We start from the raw sequence: 20,261 nt of genomic DNA, 5'->3' as shown, positions 1-20,261 counted from the left end.
CAAAGTGCATGCAGGTGCTGATGAATCATGTGCTGACCTTCCCTAGACAATACACCTCCACGCACTCAGCCAAGCAGCAGATGCCATGCTGCTGCTGACTCAGTCCGCTTCACTGAAGAATTCACTGGTGATTGCAGCTTTCAGATTTCACTAAATGATCTCAAAAACATCTTTGCACCGGAGGTAAGCCCACAATTTGAGTCAGGCATTTCCTTAAAAAACAATTTTTCCCCAGCCGTGGAGAGGTGTGCTCTGTATTACGTTTTAAGTTGCTGCAGGAGGAGGGGGCGGATTACAGGGCAATATGCCTCTCCCTACAGCTCTGCATATTCCAATTAAGAAAAAATGTTCACAGGAACAAGGACAAAATATGCATGAGAACAAAAATGAATTATGCAACCACATGAGAAACCCAGGTAATATCATGCAATACCCCAGCTAAACAGTCCTTTTTACAGATTACTTTCTTTTTGGCCTGCATTCGCCTGCTGGAAATCAGCAATCCTCAACTAGAATAATACAAAACCTAAGATTTCAAGTATGGTCTATTTTCACAGCACACTCTCACTGTATAAAATGACTGGGAACAACCTGAGATGCCCATGTCTGTTGTGTCTCAATGATTCCCAAGACACGGGACAGTCAAGATTTTTCTTCCCAGTGACAGCCCTCAATTCTGCACTCACTACAGCAAAGATTCAGCAAACTGAATTAGTTGGCCGGAAACAATCTCTATTGTCTATACCACTCTCGCAGCTTGTTATGGCAATTACGGAATACCCATTCTTCCAGAGTTTTAAAACGAGTGGAAGATAATGATCTATTCTGTAGGTTGTGCACAACAATGGACCCATTCTGGTACATTCCTCCTTGCTTGAACTGTGTTATCAGAAAAAAGAAAAAAAAAAAGGTGCATAAAGAAGAAGTGAAACACACAGAAATAGATTTGTTATGTAAAACATAAAACACTCGAGATGATTTTCCCTGCATGAAGAGTTCATTTAACATGCCTGGTGAGTAGTGAGTGTCTTTAGTAGCGGCAGGTCTACCTGAGAGACAGGAGCCCAGCATTGGCAGCTGATCAAAAGGAGATCGTCTCTGCAAAGATTATGAAAAGCAAGTGCATTTTCTACACCGGGCTCTAATGCCCTCCTTGGGCAAGAAGAAAGGGAGAACTTTGTTCACTGCTGTTTACAATAATTTACTTTAGATGGAGCAACTACTGAGATGGCTGCTGCACATTTAATAGTACTGAATCTCTCAGGCTACAAATACACAGGAGTTGATGGGTTGGCTTAGAATATAAACCAGTTTCTGTGGTGCAGCACTCCATATATTATGGCCACTTTTTGCCTATCCAGCGCCCCATCCATTTTCTGCTCCCGCCCTGTCTCCCGGATGCTCTGCAGACTGCAGAGCCGGTCTGGCCGGCCGCTCCGGGCCAGCCTGGCGTGCGGCTCCCGGGCACGCAGGGACCCTCCAGCCGCCTCTGCTATGCACTGCCCGCAGCGGCCACGGCGCTTGCCCGAGGACAGCCTGCAGTGTGGAAAAACACGCACAATTTTTATGCAGAGCCACAATTTAACTGGTAACCTGGAACGCTGCAAAAGTGGCTTTTCAGCCTGAAAGCCTGCTGAGCACTTAAACCGGTTTGTCTCTAGAGCTTAATGAATCTCTTCCCTTTTCACACATGTAATGCTACACACCCTTTAAAAAACAGAGAAATAAAGCTCTGTGCCGAAGATATTTTAGGAGTATCCCTTGCTAGAACAGGACTCCAAATTCCCAGTAAGTGCTCTGAGTATGCGAGCCAGCAGTAAGTACAAGCAGGCAGAAAGCAGGGAGGAGCGGGACCCTTCCCTCTTGGAAGGAAGGGAAGGCTTTGTGGATTATTTTTGAATGCTGACCTAAAAGGCTGATTTTCCATCCACCCGCCTCCCCGGACCGTGCAAGCAGCCAGGTACGAACAGAGCAAGGGGAACAGCTGCTGCTAGAGCTGTTCAGCCTCTAACGAGAAAGATCCAATGTGACTACCATAAACAGCAGAAAGCCCATCCGAGCGCTCGCAGGTGCAAGGAAGAAATGTGCTTTTCCTGCTATTATTGTCAGGCTGGCTGGGAGCGCAGCTTAACCCTCTCTCTGCCGCCCACTGCAGCAAAGGCGAGTGGGCAAGAACCCTCCAGCCTGTGGGGTTTACTCTGATCCTCCTTTTGGCACCGGTGGTGAGAAGCAACGGGGTGGAAATGCACCGAGAGGAACTGGTGCGACCGTCTCCTCCTGCTCTGCAAACTTATCGCATGTGGAAGGGAAAACCGCGGTACTACAGGCGGTGGGAAGGCCCAGCTGGGAGCGGGATGCTATTACAGTGTCCATCACAGCTCCACAATGGGAACAAACAAGATGGAGAAGCCTGCACCTCTCTGCCTGCCGTGGTGCCCTCGGCACCAAACCCCCCGACAAGCCCTCCCCAGACCCACCACATGGAGAATGCTCCGTGCCCATGGCACAAGCTCCCAGGAGCCGGTAGCAGTGGTGGCGGGTGGCCACTAGCCGGGATGCTATCCGGACACATGCCTCGAAGGGCTGCGCCGGAATCGCAGGGATGTACCCTCACCGCGCATCGGACCTGGCCGGGGCAGGGGATCTGGAGGCCCTGCCCGAGCAAAGCCCGCAGGACATCAACCATGTCAGCACCCAACGTCCGCAAGGACACTGGCCAGCTTTCCAAACCTGCCTGTGGCACTGGGATGCTCTTCCCACCCTCCCTTAGATAAATAAATCTGAAAAATAAAATCAAAGGAATTGGATTGGCAGGAGTAACAAAACCGTTGCTGCGGCGCTGTCTTGTAAATAATCTGTCAGACTGGGCCAAAGAGTAAAGGCTGTGCAGAGCTTCTAATTTGAGGGAAGATCAACAACGCTGGAAAACAGTTTGTTTTTCCAGCACTCATTTGTTTTGTTTGCCAATGACATCAGTGCTTTCTGATAGGGTTTGCTTCCTGAGGATGCCTGCTATCTTGCCAGCGTTTCCGACTTGTCCCCGTCAGCCAGTACAACTCCACATTACACTGGAAACAGGGGCCAAGCTTTTCTCTGGAAACTTCTCAGCAGCACTCTCAGATGCAAAGAAACAAGCGCAGGCTGACGGAAATCGGCATCAGCCCCCGTGTACGCGGACACAATGGGGACCCGCAGCCTCGGCGAGCAGGACACAATGGGACCACCAGATGGAAACGTCATCAGAGCACCTCGGCTCGGGGTGGTCTGTCCCAGAGTGGGGATCTCATCGCTGGCCCTGAGAAAAGCCCAAAGCACTCCTGAAAGACACCCTAAAGAAATTTGGTGCTAGAGTTTCCTCTGAGATGCTTCTGGAGCCCGTTCTCGGTGGGGGAAACGCTCTGGTTTCTGTTGATGGTCTGCCGTTATCTGCAGGTTTTTTCAGTGGCAGGGGTTCCCAAGCCTTACTATTTTGGGGGGTACCACCACCACCTGTACGATGACCAGTACCAGCGATGATGAATGCCAACACCTGCAGCAGTGGCAGAAGCAGCTCTTACCTCCATGCTCTGAAACGGCTTGTGTGCCACTGAATCGTCTCTGCATGGCATTTAGAGCAGCCCATTGGCGTGCTCCTTGGGTTAGCCCTGGTCCAGAGAGCGTCCTGGCACAGCACCCACGTATTGTTACGACTCTCCTGCCCTCTGCTACTTTAAATAAAGTGGAAGGTGCTACTTTAAATAAAGCTGCGCAACTGTTCAAATACGACCCCTGAAACTCCTTCTTGTGCGTGATTTGCCCTGCCCACCTCTGCAGAACTATTTATAACATTTTTGTAAGTGATTTTGTACAACTTTAGAGAAAAGAAAACATCAAAGGAACATGATTCATATTGCAAAATGAAGCATACAAACATCATGAATTGCCAAAATCAAGGCACCCTGCATGGACGCACGAGTTGCCGCAGTCTGTAATTACATGACTTCAGGCTACTGAAGTCTGCAGGACTCCTGCCTCTTTTGATACCCAGGCCAGGTGATGCCAGTCTTCCTAGGCTTTATCTACAGCAGCTATCCAAACACTGTTCTGAAGACGGAGTTACTAACAGGCATCTGAATTACAAAGCATATTATCCAGATGGGTCACACATTAAACTAGCTTATCTTCACTCACGTCTGGGTGACATTATTCCCATTTCATATCAGACGTGTGCCAGACAGAAGTATTTATGCAGATAGACTAAAATGAAAACAACCCTCTCCATTCTATGCACTCAGTCTGAAGTGTCTACAACCTGATTTTTCAAAGCGCTTAGCCTTAAAACTGAACTAGGTACATTCAAAGCAACTGCTGCAAGAACCTAGTGCCTCGGCATGTCAAGCCAAGTGTAGCAAGTCAGATGCCCGCACAATGAAGGTATAGGATGAGCCAAAAAATCAGTTGCAGTAATTTGTCTATCTTGCTCTCCTCTGTCCCTCTGCCCATTTAACCCAGCACCAATGCTTTTGTCCACGCAGCCCCCATCTCCCTCCCACCCCTGTCAGCTCCTCACCACCACGCACACTGGTGCCTTCATTTCCCACTTCCCAACTTTCTGGCCGGTCAGAGCCACCCGTCCTTCCCACCACCACCCAGCATCCCTCCCCTGCCTTCCCGTCTCCTGGTCCCACCAGTCCGGCCACTCTTCCCACCACCGTGCTAGCCAGCCCACCCTGCCCTCCTGCAGCCCTTACAGCTTCTTCCCACCAGACCTCTGTTTGCATTCCTCATCCCAATTTTTCCTCCTTCTCCTCCTGATAACCAGCTTCTGTCCCATCTATGTTTCTAGCAGAAGCACCTCTGTGCCTGCTCTCTGCTCCCAGGTCCGAGACCCTATCTCACCTGTACCTGGAAAAAGCAGGAGCCGTCATTACGGGGACAATCCAGCTCCACCGCCGCAGCCCTGGGCAGGGGCCCCGCGCCGGGGCTACGCAGACGTGCTCTGCTGGAACATCTGTTGGAGCGGTTAGGGCACGAGCACCGTCCCTGCGCAGGGCTGGGTCACGAGTGGGCTGCTCAGTACCAGAGGCTGTGAGGTGCTGATGGATGGGAGGAAAAAATCTTCGGAAAAGAGAGTGGCTAGAAACAGAGACGAGTCTGGCGAGAACATGCGTGGACGTCTCCGAGCCTTGTCACCATAGATCCTGTTCCTGAACATGATGGCACCGCAGTTCTCAATCAAACAGCTGGAGGATTTCTTTTCTTTCCCCTTTTTAATGTGGGCAAAACAACATTCCTTCTCTCCTCTCTCCTCCCCCACTAGTTTTCCTTGGAAATGGTTGAATTGGTTTAGCTGACGATATTAAAATAAATTTAGCCTGAGAGAGAGACACAATCTGAAAGTCTCAGATCAAGTGATAAAAGCCTGACAGACTACAGCAATGGAAAACAAGTTCTTGTAGTAGAAGTTTTAACTAGATGGTACTACTTGCTCAGTCTAAATATAATCCTGAGCTACATCCCAGGAGGATATGTAAGTCTTTGGCCATTGTAATCTCTCCTGTTTTCTCACTCTGATTTTGCATGTGTGCATATGAGACAGCTTATCAAAAATAAACACATTAAATGAGGCTTTTACCTTGATCATTTCATCTTTTTTGGGGACCATAAAGTCAGATGGGACTGTAAACAGCAGGCTGCTGTGCTGCCGTGCATGCAGCTACCCCGGCGTGCCGTGCCCCTGCCCTCCTCGAAACAACCACCACCACATTCACTGGCTTGGAGACCCATGCTCCACCAGGAAAGGGAAAATTCATGTGCTTGAAGAGCCTTCAACGATAATGTTCACTATGATCAAATTTTAGATATTTAATGCAAAGATAGTCTAGAACACAAGAAAAAGAGATTAGAGAATATTAATGTAAGTTGGATGTATTCAACTCGGCAGGGCTTAATTAAACATAGGCTAGGAGTAAGGAAGGAGTAGGGAACTAGCCAGGGCAGCCTCTGAGCCATGAGTAAATACCTCCTAGAAATTCTCAAAGGATAGGCGAAGGGCAAACATATTATCTAACTTCAAACAAAAGGGGGAAGGAGACAGATCTGAGGTATCACAGACAAAACAGCCTGGCTTTGATATCGACTCAGACAAATTATTATTCAACCCACTTGTAAATACTTATAAAGGTGTCGCTTTATCACAGAGCGGGAGGGAGCGAGTATGCGATCCAGGAGGAGCAGCGGCATTTCCAGCTCCCTGCTTCCCACCCCACACTGCAGCTGCGTCCACTCCCACATGATAAAGTCATGAGAAAACAGAAAACACAAACTTGTCAAGAACAAATTAAGTCTAATCAATTTAACTTTCTTCTTTGATGGAGTTGGGAGCATAGTGACTAGGGAGGAAAAAACAGTAGAGGTCGCACATTGGAACGAGGAAAGCTTTTGATGGATGCATGTGATAGTCTCATATGCAAACCAGGTGAATACAATTTAGGTGTAATTTACTCTAGGTGGGTATACAAATGTTTCAAATCTGTACTCAAGAATAGTTAGTAAATTCAACGTCAACCTGAAACGACACATAAGGTCTGTGCCTGGGGTCTTGCTCTATGCGGTATTTCCATTAATGACTTGTAAATTAGAATAAAGATTACAATTACAAATCTGTAGGGAGTGCTGCGAGCATTTTCAGGGATTACAATTAGAATAAAATCTTAATAAATTAGAGACCCAGTCTGAAATGAATGACTGAGATTCAATACAGGCAGGCGTAAAGCACCATGTTGAAGAAGGATGCAATGCAAAAGTGCAAAATGGAGCAGTATGGCGCAAGAATCTCGGGGGCTAGAGCCGCAAAGAGAGAAGACATCAAGAGTAGCGCCGGGCTTGGTACACACAAGTGAATATGCTTGAAGATCTACTAAGAGGAGCATCACATGTCAGGCTCTTTTACTCCTCTCACCCCTATATCCAGTTTTGAGCCTTACCTCAAGCGAGATGCTGCTCCCTGCCACTTGCTCACAAGAATTAGAAGTTCAGGAAGCGTGACCCCTTGAGAAGAGGGTACAAGAAGTGGGCTTGTTCAGTTGAAAGAAAAGGGAGGAGGAATGAGGGTGAGAGAATGAGAGATGATAACAAGTTTCAAATATGTCAGGCTGCTAAAAGACAGTGATAATCTTGTCCCGCTCCCTGCGGATGTGGAAAACTGAAGGGACTGGCTTAGCATGCAGCAAGGGAGATTTAGGTTAGATATTAGGGGGAACTGTCTAGCCATGATGATAGTTAACTGCCGGTTATGTTGGGAGGCTGTGAATCTCCATCAACAGTGGTTTTCAAGAATAGGCTAAATGAAGATCTATCAGGAACAGTGCAGGTGAAGCAGATTCCGCCTCAGAACCAAGGGATTTGGGATGGAAACAAAATATTTTTACATTCCTCCTCTCCCTCCCCCCCAAAAAAAGGTATTGTTTTGTTGGCATGCCCCACACCTGGAGTTTCCAGACTTCAAATATCGAGTATTTCCCACCTTGATTCCTCAGTTATAGTTTGTTGGCCTCCGTTCTCTCCTGTGGGGCTGGCTCCCTGGCTTTGTATGCTCACATGAACCTCCATGTACCTCCATTGTGAGTCACAAACAGCTGAGGAGGATCAGTGCATTGATTTTTGGGAGTCGAAGTCCTTTGGGGATGTACAAAGAAGTGGGGTCGGAAGCACAACTCCCCAAGGTAACACATCGTACACAAGATTTTGTCTACCAGTCTGACCTTCTCTCCAACAAAATCAAAACCCTCCTGTACAAGATTCCCAGTCTTGTAAATAGCCACCTTGCCTGAATGACAATGTGGCTTTTCCCCCGATACTACTGTCCAAAGCAAAATGAACACTTTATCACAAAATGCCACCAACGACCTACCTTGCACCCCCCTGTCCTGACATCTTGTGCTCTGCAGGGAAGAGTGAGGGGGTGCCAAGGGCGGGCAGGCCTGGCAAGGCAGCCTGGCAAGCACCACTTAGTAGGAAGAGAAACTTTGCCTCTCCTGGCAAAGGGATGGGAGGGATAGGGACACTGAGACACAAGAGACACACTCACATTGAAGGATCCCACACAGAGAAGAGGCAGTAGATGACCTGAGAGGAAGCACCAGAACAGAGTCCTGACCAGAGGACTTGTATCAGATCATGGACACACCCCAGATAAAGCTTCAAAAAAGTTCCCATTGCAGTCAGCACCGAGGGCTTCAAACCACTAGTGCTAAATGCACAATCACCCCTGCTGACTACATGGGAAGAAGATGTGCCAAAGTCATTGCTGGAAGATAAGCCAACTCTATGATGGCTCCGCACGTCTTCCCAGGCCTGCATGTCTCTCCCATTCATCTCACAGAAATTAAAAAGAAATCTGTGAATTTTTGTGTTTAACCCTCATTACCTGTGGGCAGGAGGGTTCACATTTTTTCTCTAACACAGAGATTCACAGACAGTGAAAATTACAGCTCACATCCTCTTTGCATTCTTTGAGCAAAAAGCCCTCACTGAAATCACCGAGGAATTGTGCCAAAGAATAAATTAATGATACGACGTGTCTCCAATAAAATTAGGAAGTGGGGAGGAGAAGAGGAGCGAGTCTTGAAGAGTTTATTTAACTCTCAGAAGGTAGTTATTCCTGTCTTGTATCTCACCGGTGCAGACGCATCAGCAAACCCACTGTGGCATGAGAGAGAGCGCAGAGCATCTCCTGGGGGAGACCTTAACGAGTGACGGCTGCTCTCCAGGGGTTGCCAGCCCCATTTGTTAGGAGGTTTCAGGTCATATTTCAAAGTTTGCCTTCTTAGATTTGCCAAGAAAAAATAGTAGAGAGCTCGTTTGGTTTTTTAAGTAATGTGGGTGTTTGAGTACTGGGTTCACACAATGATGAAATACGTGTCTGACGGTGCATGGATGGGAGTTACTGTCTGAAATAAGGTTGATTTTTAAATTTGCCATGGACCAATCCAGCCCCAACTGAGCACTGATTCGCTGAGGCTCATAAGCATCCAAATAGAAGTAAACGCATAAAGGGAGGGAGGAAACGTCCAAGCATGCACAGATACCACTGCTTGCATTAGCTGGTTTTCAAAATGTCAACAGCTCGCTTCCACCGATGACAGAGCAGCACATTACTCCACTGAAATCAGTCCAGGTTTTTTTTCAGAGAAGGAGCGATTGTTAAAGAGCACTCACTGCTACTCTGTCCTCCAGATACAACCAGTCCTTCGACCAATTGGCAGCATATGGTGTATTTCCTCAAATGACAGCTTTTGTTTGTCACAACAGGAGAACAAAATAGTACATTTATTAAACAAAGCGTAATTAGCCAACTCTTTCCCTCCCAAAAAGGAACTGCAGAAGAGGATATTTTTAAGGACTCGGACGAATGTTTCCATGCTGTTTACGACACTTTTGTACAGAGCAATGCACTCTGGTGGAACAAAGCACATGGAATCACACTTGTTGCTCGCATCTTAAAATCAAGATGTTAAGGGTTAATCATCCCACCTAAAATACCTATGGCAAAGTGCTAATAAGCTACTCCCACGCTAGAACTACATGGATCATTATTAGTGTTTGCACGTTTTTTAACAGAAAAGCTTTCCATCTGTACAAACGAAAAGAAAAAAAAAGGATCTCAATAATAACTATTAAATTTTTCAAAGTACAAATTTTTAATAAGGGATCCATCACATAGTTGAACTTCTTTGAGGTGACAGTGACATGACTTATAGAGCCTGGGCTCTGTGATCAAAAGGATTACACACATTAGCATCCTACTAATCACAGCAGGACGGGCCGGCCCATCAGGCCAGGACTCACGGACGAGAGATCCGTAAACACTTTCTCCTGCTCACAAACGTGGCTGGGAGCAGAGGCGCTCCAAGGTTAGTGTGGTCTTCTCCTCTTTCAAAGAGATAAGGGTTGTGTCTGCTGGAGTAAATAAATTCTCAGCATAGTCTTACACATCTGTTTGTTTACTCATTTTCAGACATTACCATCCTCTCCTGTGTTGTTATCCCTTTTATATTACCCTTGTATGTATAATCAAATGCCCTCTCTTCTGGATTGACCCTCTGCTTCTTCCTGTATTATAGACGCCTTTGATCTTTCTTTCTTGCATCTGTGTGTCCTGCCTTGTAGTCTCAGCAGGATTTCCCCCTGACCCCTCGCAGTACCAGAAAATAAATGCCAAAGTAGCGTTTGTATGCATTAGCGTAGAAAAAAACAAGACAGACACTCGAGAAGCCTACGCGCAAGCACTGTTATGCTGCTTGTGCTGGGCAGGGCTGCCTGCCAGTGGGGTAAGCCCAGGCTGGTGAAAGGTGGCCCAGCTCCTGAGCACAGATGAGCCCCCAGACCAACAAGGCGAGCAGCCATCATCATGACGGGGGAAGAGGGACTATCCTAAAATTTCAGAAATGGCTGTTAATTTTTCCCCCTTCGTCACACACTTAATGACTTGCAGGGTGCCCTCGGCACTTTCAAAAAGCAGAACTCAGCTTTTAACTTTTTTTTCTGTTTTCCTTCCCTTGCCCCACCATTTGAGATGGTCCAAGTTAGGGCTGACAAATTCTATTAATATCCTAACTGTAACACTTGGGCGACGAAGAGGTTGCTCCTGATTTTTGTTCTCCGCAGGCACTGCCAATACCAGAAGAACTGAGGGTTATCTCTAGGTAGATGTGAAAAGATGCCATCAGTTCACATAGAGATCTTAACGAACGCATCAAGACCGCTGAAAGGTTGACCAACCCCTTCCTTCATAGCTGGAACTGGTGAGTAAGCTTCCCCAGCAAGCCCGAGCCCACTGGCTCTTGAAACAAAGCACAATAACAAGGTTGCAGAAAGTGAGATAACCCTTTCCACTCAAGAAGTGGAAAACAACATCTGTTAAAAACCAAATAAACCGGTGTAATGGCTTCAGCAAGAGACCCAGAGGATTTTAGAGATGCAGCTCGTGGCTTGGTCAACACATTGTGAACAGCAAATTACAAGAGAACAATTGTTTCATACCAAGCTCTCCCACCCCTGAACTCCCTCAAGGTTAATTAGGATGGCCTCCAGCCAACTTAATTAGAAGAGAAGATTTGGGCAGGACTTTACTATGCACTCATAACTAGTTCCAAGGTGACCGAGGAGTTCAGAAATGCCTCACCTTCCAAATAAAGCCTGCTTGGCAAAAACCAAGCTCACATGTGCCATGTCATTTCTCTGACAATCAGGAGAAACACTTTAAAGTAATCTTTCCCTAACTAACGGCTAAGGCAGAAGAATTTTCTGCATCCTTCCCACCGAACAATATGCTCTTGTTTATTTTCTGTGTGCTTTTTAGGTCATAAGAGGCTAGTGAAATTATGCATCTAAAGAACAATATACTACTGTAATATGCCACTTGATACACACAGCCCGGCAGACTCCGAAAGATCTGTCTTTTCCAAGAGCTGGCGAATACATGTCGCAACATGGAGAAATCCTGAACATCACCATAGGAAGGGAGGACACAGAAGTGGGCCCAGCCATCGAAAACAACAGACTAAGTTGGTATTTCAGTTGGTATTATAACGTGCCCCAGTGGCAGAGCTCAGGAGAGCATCCTACCTTGAGGGGGACAGCCCTGCCTAGCTTCTCTGCCCCGCAGCAGCAACCTGCCTCGACCTCCTCCGAACTCCTGCTGCCCTCGGCATCCTTGGCAGAGGGAATAGCTGGCAGGAAGACACTTTTTTCCTCCAAGTGGTACCATGGTGAGTGGTAGAACTGCAAGAGCGTAGTAGGGTAGGGCAGATCTAGCCTCTGTGATTACAAACTAAGCGCTGGCACGAATTGAGGCTCTCGCAGTGGCTGCATCTCTGAACTGCAGAGCCCTTCTCTGTCATTAATCTGATATTCTTTAGTTTGAAGCTGGAAGGTTGCTATTTTCCGTGTATCTGTTAACCACAAACAGCAACTGCGTTTCTGGGCAGAATCAGAACTTTTAAAGTAACAAAGAGAAAATGCTTCAGCTCATGCAAAGAAGTGTAGCTGAATACTTTTCGGCAGGACACAATTCTCATTGTCACTAGCCAAGATTTAATGTCTTGACTGTGTGGATCAGACTGACTACTCAGAACAGTTACGTCGTATTTTCACTTAAAGACATGGGCTGGAGTAACTTAACATGTAGGGTGCATGCCACAAAAAAGCCATTATTCTCAACTCTTGACAAAAAAGAAAGGAAAAAAAAAAACCCTTAATAGATGCAAGAGTTCTTTGGCACAGATCCAGTGGCAGACTGAGGCCATAATTTGTAATTCTAAGGCAATTATGAAATGACATAACAGCACAGATCTCCTTCTGACATAACAGCTTTTTTTCATCTCCTTTGCAACAGTACATGGTTTAAAACAACCACCAAAAAGGAAATAACCCAAAAAATCTATTTGACTGCTGTGTAAATACTGGAGTAAGAATAAACACCAAGAAGGGCGGCAGTTGATGTGTCAGACCCTGATGCCACATCCCGGTCGGTGTCAATGGGAGCCGGCACCGAGTCGCAGCCGGTGCCCCGGTCCCGGGCTCAGGGGACAGCAGCGACAGGCGTTAAATAAAGGTGAGCGGCTCCGACTGACTTGCCTGGGACTCCTGCTCAAGTCGAGCTCCCCCGGGGAGCTGGGCTCTATGCGGGGCTCGGAATGTCGGCAGAGAGCCCCCTCGAGAGACGGGGGCGATGGGGGGAAGAGAGGAACGAGCAGGTGCAAAGCGGCCGGAGCAGGGACGGGAACCCGAGGGATGCGTCCTCCGGTACCGCGCATCGCCGCCCGCCCTGGGACACCTCCGAGACCGCCGCCCACCCCGCGTTGTTCCCCCCACCCCAAACCCACCCCGCTCCTCCAGCTGCCCACTACCCCTCTCCACGACCAGCCGGGACTCACCTCTCCGGCCGGTCGCTGCAGGACCCTCGGGTGGCGGCTGGGGCCGCCGCGCTCAGCGGCCGCGGCAGCCGGGAGGCTCCGAGCCCGCGGCGGGGCGGGGGGGGGCGGGACGGGGCGGGGGGGGGGCGGGCGGGGCGGTCCCGCCCCGCCCGCCCCCCCCCCGCCCCGCCCGCCCCCCCCCCGCCCCGTCCCGCCCCCCCCCGCCCCGCCCGCGGGCGGCTCCTTGCGCTCCCCCGGCCGCCGGCGCGGAGCATCCCAGCCCAGAAGCGCCGGTTTCTCCATCGAAGAGACGTTGCGGGATTTTTTATTCTTTCTTTTTTTCTCTCCCCCCCCCCCTTTTATTTTTTGCCTTTTTGTTTGTTTGTTTGTTTGTTTTCCCGCTGCATCCGCCCCGTCCCCGCACAGAGCAGCCCGGGTGCCCGGGGCACGATGCCCGCAGGGTCCCCAGCACACGCCGTGGGGCTGGGGCAGCTCCCGGGGCAGCAGTGCATCGGACCCCCACCCGCGGAGCCATGCTTACGGCCTGGAGAAACATTTCTTTGCCCTTAGCAAGCCGCAGGCACCAGCCCTTGCAGGCGTTACACACTGCCTTCCCAGCCGATTCTCCACCGATCCTCTTTTAATCCATCCCTGTAAACATGTTTCCTTGTGCACTGGGGAGCTGATGTCCTGCACCGGCGATGAAATGTGCATGAGGCACTTGCCAGCTAAAAAAGCCGAGCCCTGGAAGGTCTGGTTAGCTTCAAGCACCAAAGCCCACCCGTCACTGGCCTGCTCCGAGGACACTTAGCTGCGAAGCTGGGCCAGGGACATGTCCAACAGCAGTGCATCCTTCCAGAAAGATAACCCAGGAGGGCCTGACCCAGGAGCCTGCCCCAGCAGCGGCAGCCCTGCTGGGAACACGCTCTTACATGGGGCAGGTTGTTTTCTCTGACAAGTTGAACAGGCACCTCCTGCCCCCTCCCTCCGCAGCTGAGCTCAACACACAGCTCAGCTGAGAAGACAGACATCAACTTTCTCAGCATGAGGAAAATCTGCAGAAGGGAAGACTGGGGTCCATAAAGGATAGAGAGGGACCAGAGGAGATCCTTTCAAAGCTCGCTGTGCCTGCTGGCATGTGGCTGCATGCCCAAAGGGCTCGTCCTCGCCATGGTTTTCACTGGGACACCCGCAAGGGTTTTTGAAGCATTGCTGGTTGCCTGTTTCCCCACCTCTCCCCTCCCCATCATTTATTCAGCCTCTAGAAACAGCTGAATAATTTGCAAATCTGTTTTGGTTTAATGACACTCTTGAAAGAGTATGTTTGTGAATCATTTACTTCAGCAATTGCTTGGGCCCATCAACTGCTGGCCGTGTCTTAATTGACTTTTACCCTAGGCTATCAAAGCACTTTACACATGTTCATAAATTGAGTCCTATTCAATACGTGCTCTAGTTAATAGCAGGAAAACAAGGGCAGTGAAGTTACGCGACGAGTCCAAGGTCAGGGGAGAAGTCTGCAGGAGAGCCCAGAACCGAGTACAGGTTTCCGGGTGCCCTGGTTTTGTAGGGCGCTGGGCGTAATCGTCATTGACCTGCTTTTCTACAGACATCTCCTTTTGTCTTCCAGCAGTGAGGCTCTGAGCCTGCAGCCGCTGACACATGAAGCATCCACCAAGAGCAATGCCACCGGTGGCAGGGGGACCTCCAGCAGGACCCCACGCAGGCACCTTACACCCCGTCCCGGCAGGGTACCTGCGGAGTTCTCCACGGGTTTGCTGACTGGGAACTCCCCATATTTTCCCATGGTAAAACCTTGTCGCTCACACAGTCAATCAGTAGAAAGTTTAGGTTTTGTCACAGAGCAGCTTCTTGTGGGTGTGACGACAGCATGGGTTTTCATCAAGGAAGCCGTGCTGGCACAAGTTACGGTTTATTATTTAAATATCTTGACTCTGACAGGCAAATTGGGAGTTGTGGGTTTTTAAATACCTGTCTCTACTGTCTTGTATGAAAAAAATTCCAGGATGATTTTCTCATCTGCATGGCTGCAGCTCAGAGCTGTTTGCTCTCCTTGGTTGTAGGAGAGAGTCCTGTTTACATCCCTCCTTCCCGAGCCAAAAAGCTTTTGCTCCCTGTTGGGTAGTTACAAGGCAGCGCACAGAGCAGGTCCTCGCTGCCGGAGCTCTCAGCTTTCCATTGGGAAAGCTGCTGTGGTACTGGCTTTAGGGAATGGGAAGAGCGGGGGCACAGGCTGGAGCTGCCACTCCAGTGAAGGAAACCTGGATCATTTACTGAAAAATGTCAAGGTGAAAGGAAGGGACATCTTTTTGTCTTCGAGAGGTCACAGCCTGCAGAGAGTAGATAAAAGCGCAGAGGACAGCACACCTCAGAGCTGCCTCTCTGAACCTGGGGGTATTTTTTGTTACACCTCTTCTGAGAATACTTCGTGGGCTGCAAAGGGAGGCGCAGCCCTTGGAAGGAGGCACTTCTGCAGATTTGGTTGGAGTCCTGCAGTCACTGAAGATTTCCCTCAAGTCAAGTCAAAGGGCCTCAAGTTGAGAAACAGAGCTTTCCTCCTAAAAGAAGAAAACAGCCGCCCGTGCTTCTAGCTCTCCTGTTACAGAGAAAAGCCTGAAAACCTGAGCTGAACGTAGCTCCACAGTCAGACTCCAGAAAGCAAATTGCACGATTTTTGAGACAACCATCTGAGGGATCTCTTGGGCTGGTTTCACAATTAACGACCGATGACAGCTGGCAGCCCCAAGTCATGTCCAAGCGGGATTGCCCAGAGGGCTGGTGTAACGCGTGAAGCCATTAGATTGTGGTTTGGGAAGTCTGAGTGCTGTGATGGGCTGTGCTCCTCGGCGGCCACATGGCTTTCAGGGACTCCTGTTGCTCCTGTGGCATCTTGCCCTCTGCCTGTTAGAGAGCAAACTCTTTGGGCAGATGTTGCTTCTGGTTTTGCCTTAGCTCAGTGCCCAGATCAATGGGGTTGTGGTCTCAGGTGGCTACTGCAATGCAGACCGTGACTGCCAGGAGAAGGGCAAGGATGAAGAAAAGCAGAGGAGGCAGGAAAGAAATTCTGCTTTTTGATGGTCAGAGTAAACATGCACAACTGATGGAGCATTGCTCCCCTGCAAAGCCCACAGTCCTGCAGCCACCTGGGGAGATCTCCCTCTCCTCTCTTTCCGGAGAAGGGGACCGCAGTCAGACATTGTTCAGTTTAGAGCTTCAGCCTCAAAAGGGCTGGAAGAACTAAACATGGCTGCGGGAGAAGCATACAAACAGGTTTTGCAGAAGAGAAAGGAGCACTAAAGCCTCTGCCCTGCCACTGAGAACTCATCAGATGGGTGAAAATCAGTGTGATGGGGCAGGGTGACATGATGGGGCAACAGAGGAGGGAGCTGTTATTGCCCCTCTGCTTTGCATGGCTTGCAGGGGGCAAGGAGAAGAGCAAAGAAACCATGAATCAAACGCCAGCGGTGGCTGTATGCGGCAAAGGCAGGTATCTGGACAGGAGCATGGAGGGGCTGCACGAACCCAAGCAAGCGGTAAAGCTGTCCCCTGTGTCACAGCGGTCAGGTTCAGATCACTGTCCGGCAGGACACGGTAGAGCAGGTCCACGTGCCTGGGTGAGCAGGGAACGCCAGGGCTCAGCTCCTCGGGAGACGAAGAGCAGCGCCTGCAAGTCTGAGTGAGTGGCCGTTATGGACAGGAATCGTGGAAAACAGAAACACACAAACACAAGAGAGACAGGCCAGATGGGGGAAATACAGATGAATTAATGCACAGGGAAGGGAAAAGGAAAAACACACAGGCATGCTGCACGCCCGCCAGCTCTTCAGCAACAGCACTGCTGCGTGCCATTGCTGCGTGATGAGTGAATGGGAAGTGCTGCTCTGCTCGGTGCAAGTTATTGCTGCTTTATGCCTATATAATTCTCTCTGGCCTCAAAACCTCCCTGATTGGGAGTCCTCTGTTTATGTTTTATGTCCCATCATCAGCGTTGCTGCTCAGGGCCAGAGCTTTCCTGCCATTCCTACCGAGCTTGTTGCAGGCTTGGAGCCTCATTTCTGGAGATGATCCTGCGTTAGTGGTTTTTACATTGAAATCAAGCAGATTTCTTCATGATTTGGTGTGGTTTGAAGTGACTAGGTGCATTAATTATCCCCTGAAAGACTGTAACAGTTTTTGTCTTAGATCCAGTTGCCGGGAATGTATTTAGGAACGTATGCTGAAATCACCACATACCTGAAGTTTACCATAACTAACTAGCCACAGATGTGCTATTAAACCCGTGCTTATTTTTTCCTCTTGTCCATCCTACATGGCATGTTACAGCCATGATATATTAAACTTTCTTAGAACAGCTGTTAGTCATAAACAAAACAGCTATTACCCTTTTGCAAGAAAACATGTTACACTACCCATCCCGCCAGTAATCACCTGTTTATAGAATTGGCACCTCTTTTTAGTTTGAAATAGAGGAGCTTCAGATATTTTATAGCTACATCAAGGGAAACACTAAGCACTGCCATGGAGAGGGGATGTTTTCATTTGCCAGTTCTTTGGTGCTTCTTTAGCTGTATTTTGATCTGGTATTTGGGGATGCAGTTCTTGAACTACTTTATTGCTTCCTAAGCATCCCAAAGAAGCAGATGGGATAGGTGTGGGTCTGTATTGAATAGAGGGAAATAGTTCACGATGCCGAGTGGTGCCCATTCTGCAAGGACCATTTAATGCACAGCAGTCAGTGTCTGTGTGAGGTGTTGGGCCACAGGCTGCTGGGGAGGAGTAATAGTTCAGTGCGCTAATGGAGCATATTTTCCTTTAATGTAAGGACTCAGCTATCATCTCTGGTAGATGTGCCTCAGAGTCCTAAGGTATGACACACAAATGTGTGCTGGAGGGAGGAAAAAATAGGGAAAAAAGTAGCTAAAAAATAAAAGAATAGTTAACACGGAGGAAGTGTACACACATAGTGTGTGTGTGAAGACACCTGAACGTTGTGAACACTGCCGAAAAGGCTAAGGTGTGGCACACAAATTACCCTTCAGAATTTAGCTGGTTTACATTTGGGAAAATTAGGTAGAGCTCCCAAAACTTTTGAAGTTTGCTTTGCACTTTTTGAAGTGTTAAGTATTGTTAAAATAATCCTTACAGCTTTTCATTCAAGGACTTGGCTCAGGGTACTCAGCCAAATATTAATGAGTTTCTCATCATAACACCCAGGAGAGAAGGGAAATTATCATAGTAATTACCCCCGTCCCCAGCTGAGGAAGAAAACAGTTAGGCCTCATTTTTCAGGAGAGTTTCCTGACCAAAATATTTGTACAGTCATTCAGCTGAAAAGCTCTCGAGAAGGGTTAGGAGCTCCAGCTGGCCACCCAGCAAGGTGTCAGGACTGGGGATGGAGAGGGTTGTCCCTAAAGGTAAGGGAAGATGAAAGGGGAATAGTTACACAGTAGCAAAGCATATTGGTGCTGGATCTCTCCTATTTTTCCTACTTTAAAATTTGGATGCTCTAGAGAAGGCTAATGCCTGCATTTGCTTAATAAAGTAATATGGATTTGATGCATTACGTACAAGGGTACACGAACGGTACAATACAGATGTTATCGCAGCTCCATCGATCTCCACGAAGGTACATATGGAGGCCAAGCTGTGATGGTCACATAGTCATTTCTGCTAGTGATGTGAGCTTCACTCGTTAAGGAGTGAAGTCTCACAGACACTGGGAAGTGAGGTCGTCGTTGAAATGGGAAATGGTCTTTTTCCAAGCACAGGCAAGGTTTTAGCTTGATTTCTCTAGTCAAAAAGAAGGGGTTAGCCAGAGTTGTGGATCCCGTTAACATCACTGTGTGGACCAGTGCTGATGGAAAACACACTTCAAATAAGGTAAAAGAAAAGCAGACCCTGGTCAGATCTCATGTGTTACCACAAGATGTTGATGATCTCCAGGGAAAATGCCCATTTCATCGTTACCTGTGAGTGGTCAGCAACTACCAGCCAACACTCAGCAGCCCATTGGGTCGTGCTCAATATCCAGTGTAGGTCTAGTCAAACAGTAGCATGCACCCTGTCCTCTCACCGAATTTCAAGCTACACCTCAGTACCACCCAACTGTGACTCCAGATTTACTGTGGTGAGAGGAGATACTGACCTGTGGGAGTTACAGCGAAGGATGAGAGCAAACTCGGGTTGCCCAAGGCATTAGCTAAAAATTCTTTACCTTTTTCATGAAGCTAATTGCAAATCTAGTTTGAAAAAAAGCAACTTCATCTTCAAAACAGCCGCAAATGTATTCTTAGCAATATAGATAATTTAACTCACAAACACATAGTGTGTGCTGAGCAGCTCTTTATCTGGGAGAATAGAGTCTGAAATAGAGGGACACCTGGGGGAGGAGATGCACAAGGGGCAGGGTGATAAAGGTACGTGAAGTAATGTAGAAACAGGAGAGGTGGTTTGGGAATGTCTCCTCCCTTTTCTGAACATATATGTATAAACAATTAGCTGGAAGTCGGCAAATACAGTACTGATAGAAGGATTCTTATTTATTTCCACTGATACAGTTACACTATGAAAATCGCTACTGTAAGATACAAATGAAGCCCTGAGGTTTATAAGGAACAAACAAAAATATGTACTGATGGTAAAAGAACCTGTAGTTACAGCAGTAAATATCAATACATAGAGTCTGGAGGGATTGCACTCTTCAAAAGCTTTGGCCAGGCTCTTTATTGGCAAAATGAAGGAAACCTGCCCTGGAGCATGTTACTCCCTTCCCCCAGCCCCCCTCACTGCCACTTAGAGAGGCACGAAGGTGCTGAGGGACCGGGGTGCAGCCAGGCAGGGGCATGCAGCAGGACGGGGAGTCAGACCGGCGGCTCTAGGCTGTGAACCAGCTATTGGCATGTCCTGCTTGCCTTGTAGTCCTCCTGCTTGCCTTTAGAAGGCAGGAGATAAAACACAGCTTCAAAATTGAGATACCATCCTTCTCACAGCACTTGCCGTGGTTTGAGCAGCATGGCTTTGGGGACAACTTGTGCTGGAGCCTCTGCAGCAAGCCCTTCCCCAGGGAGCACAGGTTCGTGCTGGGGAGGGGGGAGCATCGCTGAAGTGGTGCGTTTTAAGACAAAACCACAGCACACTATAAAAAGGCTCTTTTTATAAATGCTCTGTGGCATAGTTCCTATTAGTTCCATAAGGACTTAAGTAATAGCTATTTAAGTTTAACTCATCAATTTCAGCTTTTAGCTGTGGTAACATTAATTTTTAAATCTTATGTTTCAAAGGGCAGCACTGTCCTTTCTGAAATACTGCCTCCCTCCTGTAGATCTACATGAGCTGATTTTTGAG

General features: G+C 48.3%; 1 protein-coding gene across 4 annotated transcripts in view; it reads right to left on the bottom strand.

The window, feature by feature from the left end:
* JCAD (junctional cadherin 5 associated) overlaps positions 1 to 20,261 on the bottom strand; it is a 63,250-nt gene that overhangs the window by 16,355 nt on the left and 26,634 nt on the right. For 2 of the 4 annotated variants that reach the window (XM_075144006.1, XM_075144003.1), the window contains exon 1: positions 12,918 to 13,013. The exons of 1 other annotated variant lie outside the window; for it this stretch is intronic. The gene's annotated coding sequence lies outside the window, so the exon portion shown is untranslated. Of the gene's footprint in view, positions 1 to 7,504; positions 7,596 to 12,917; positions 13,014 to 20,261 lie in introns of those variants that run through there. One more of the 4 variants, XM_075144004.1, reaches the window with a different exon arrangement.

Source organism: Calonectris borealis, chromosome 2, assembly GCF_964195595.1.
Source record: "Calonectris borealis chromosome 2, bCalBor7.hap1.2, whole genome shotgun sequence".
Taxonomy (NCBI): domain Eukaryota; kingdom Metazoa; phylum Chordata; class Aves; order Procellariiformes; family Procellariidae; genus Calonectris; species Calonectris borealis.
The sequence above is the reverse complement of the archived record's forward strand: the minus strand, read 5'-3'. Positions and strand labels throughout refer to the sequence as shown.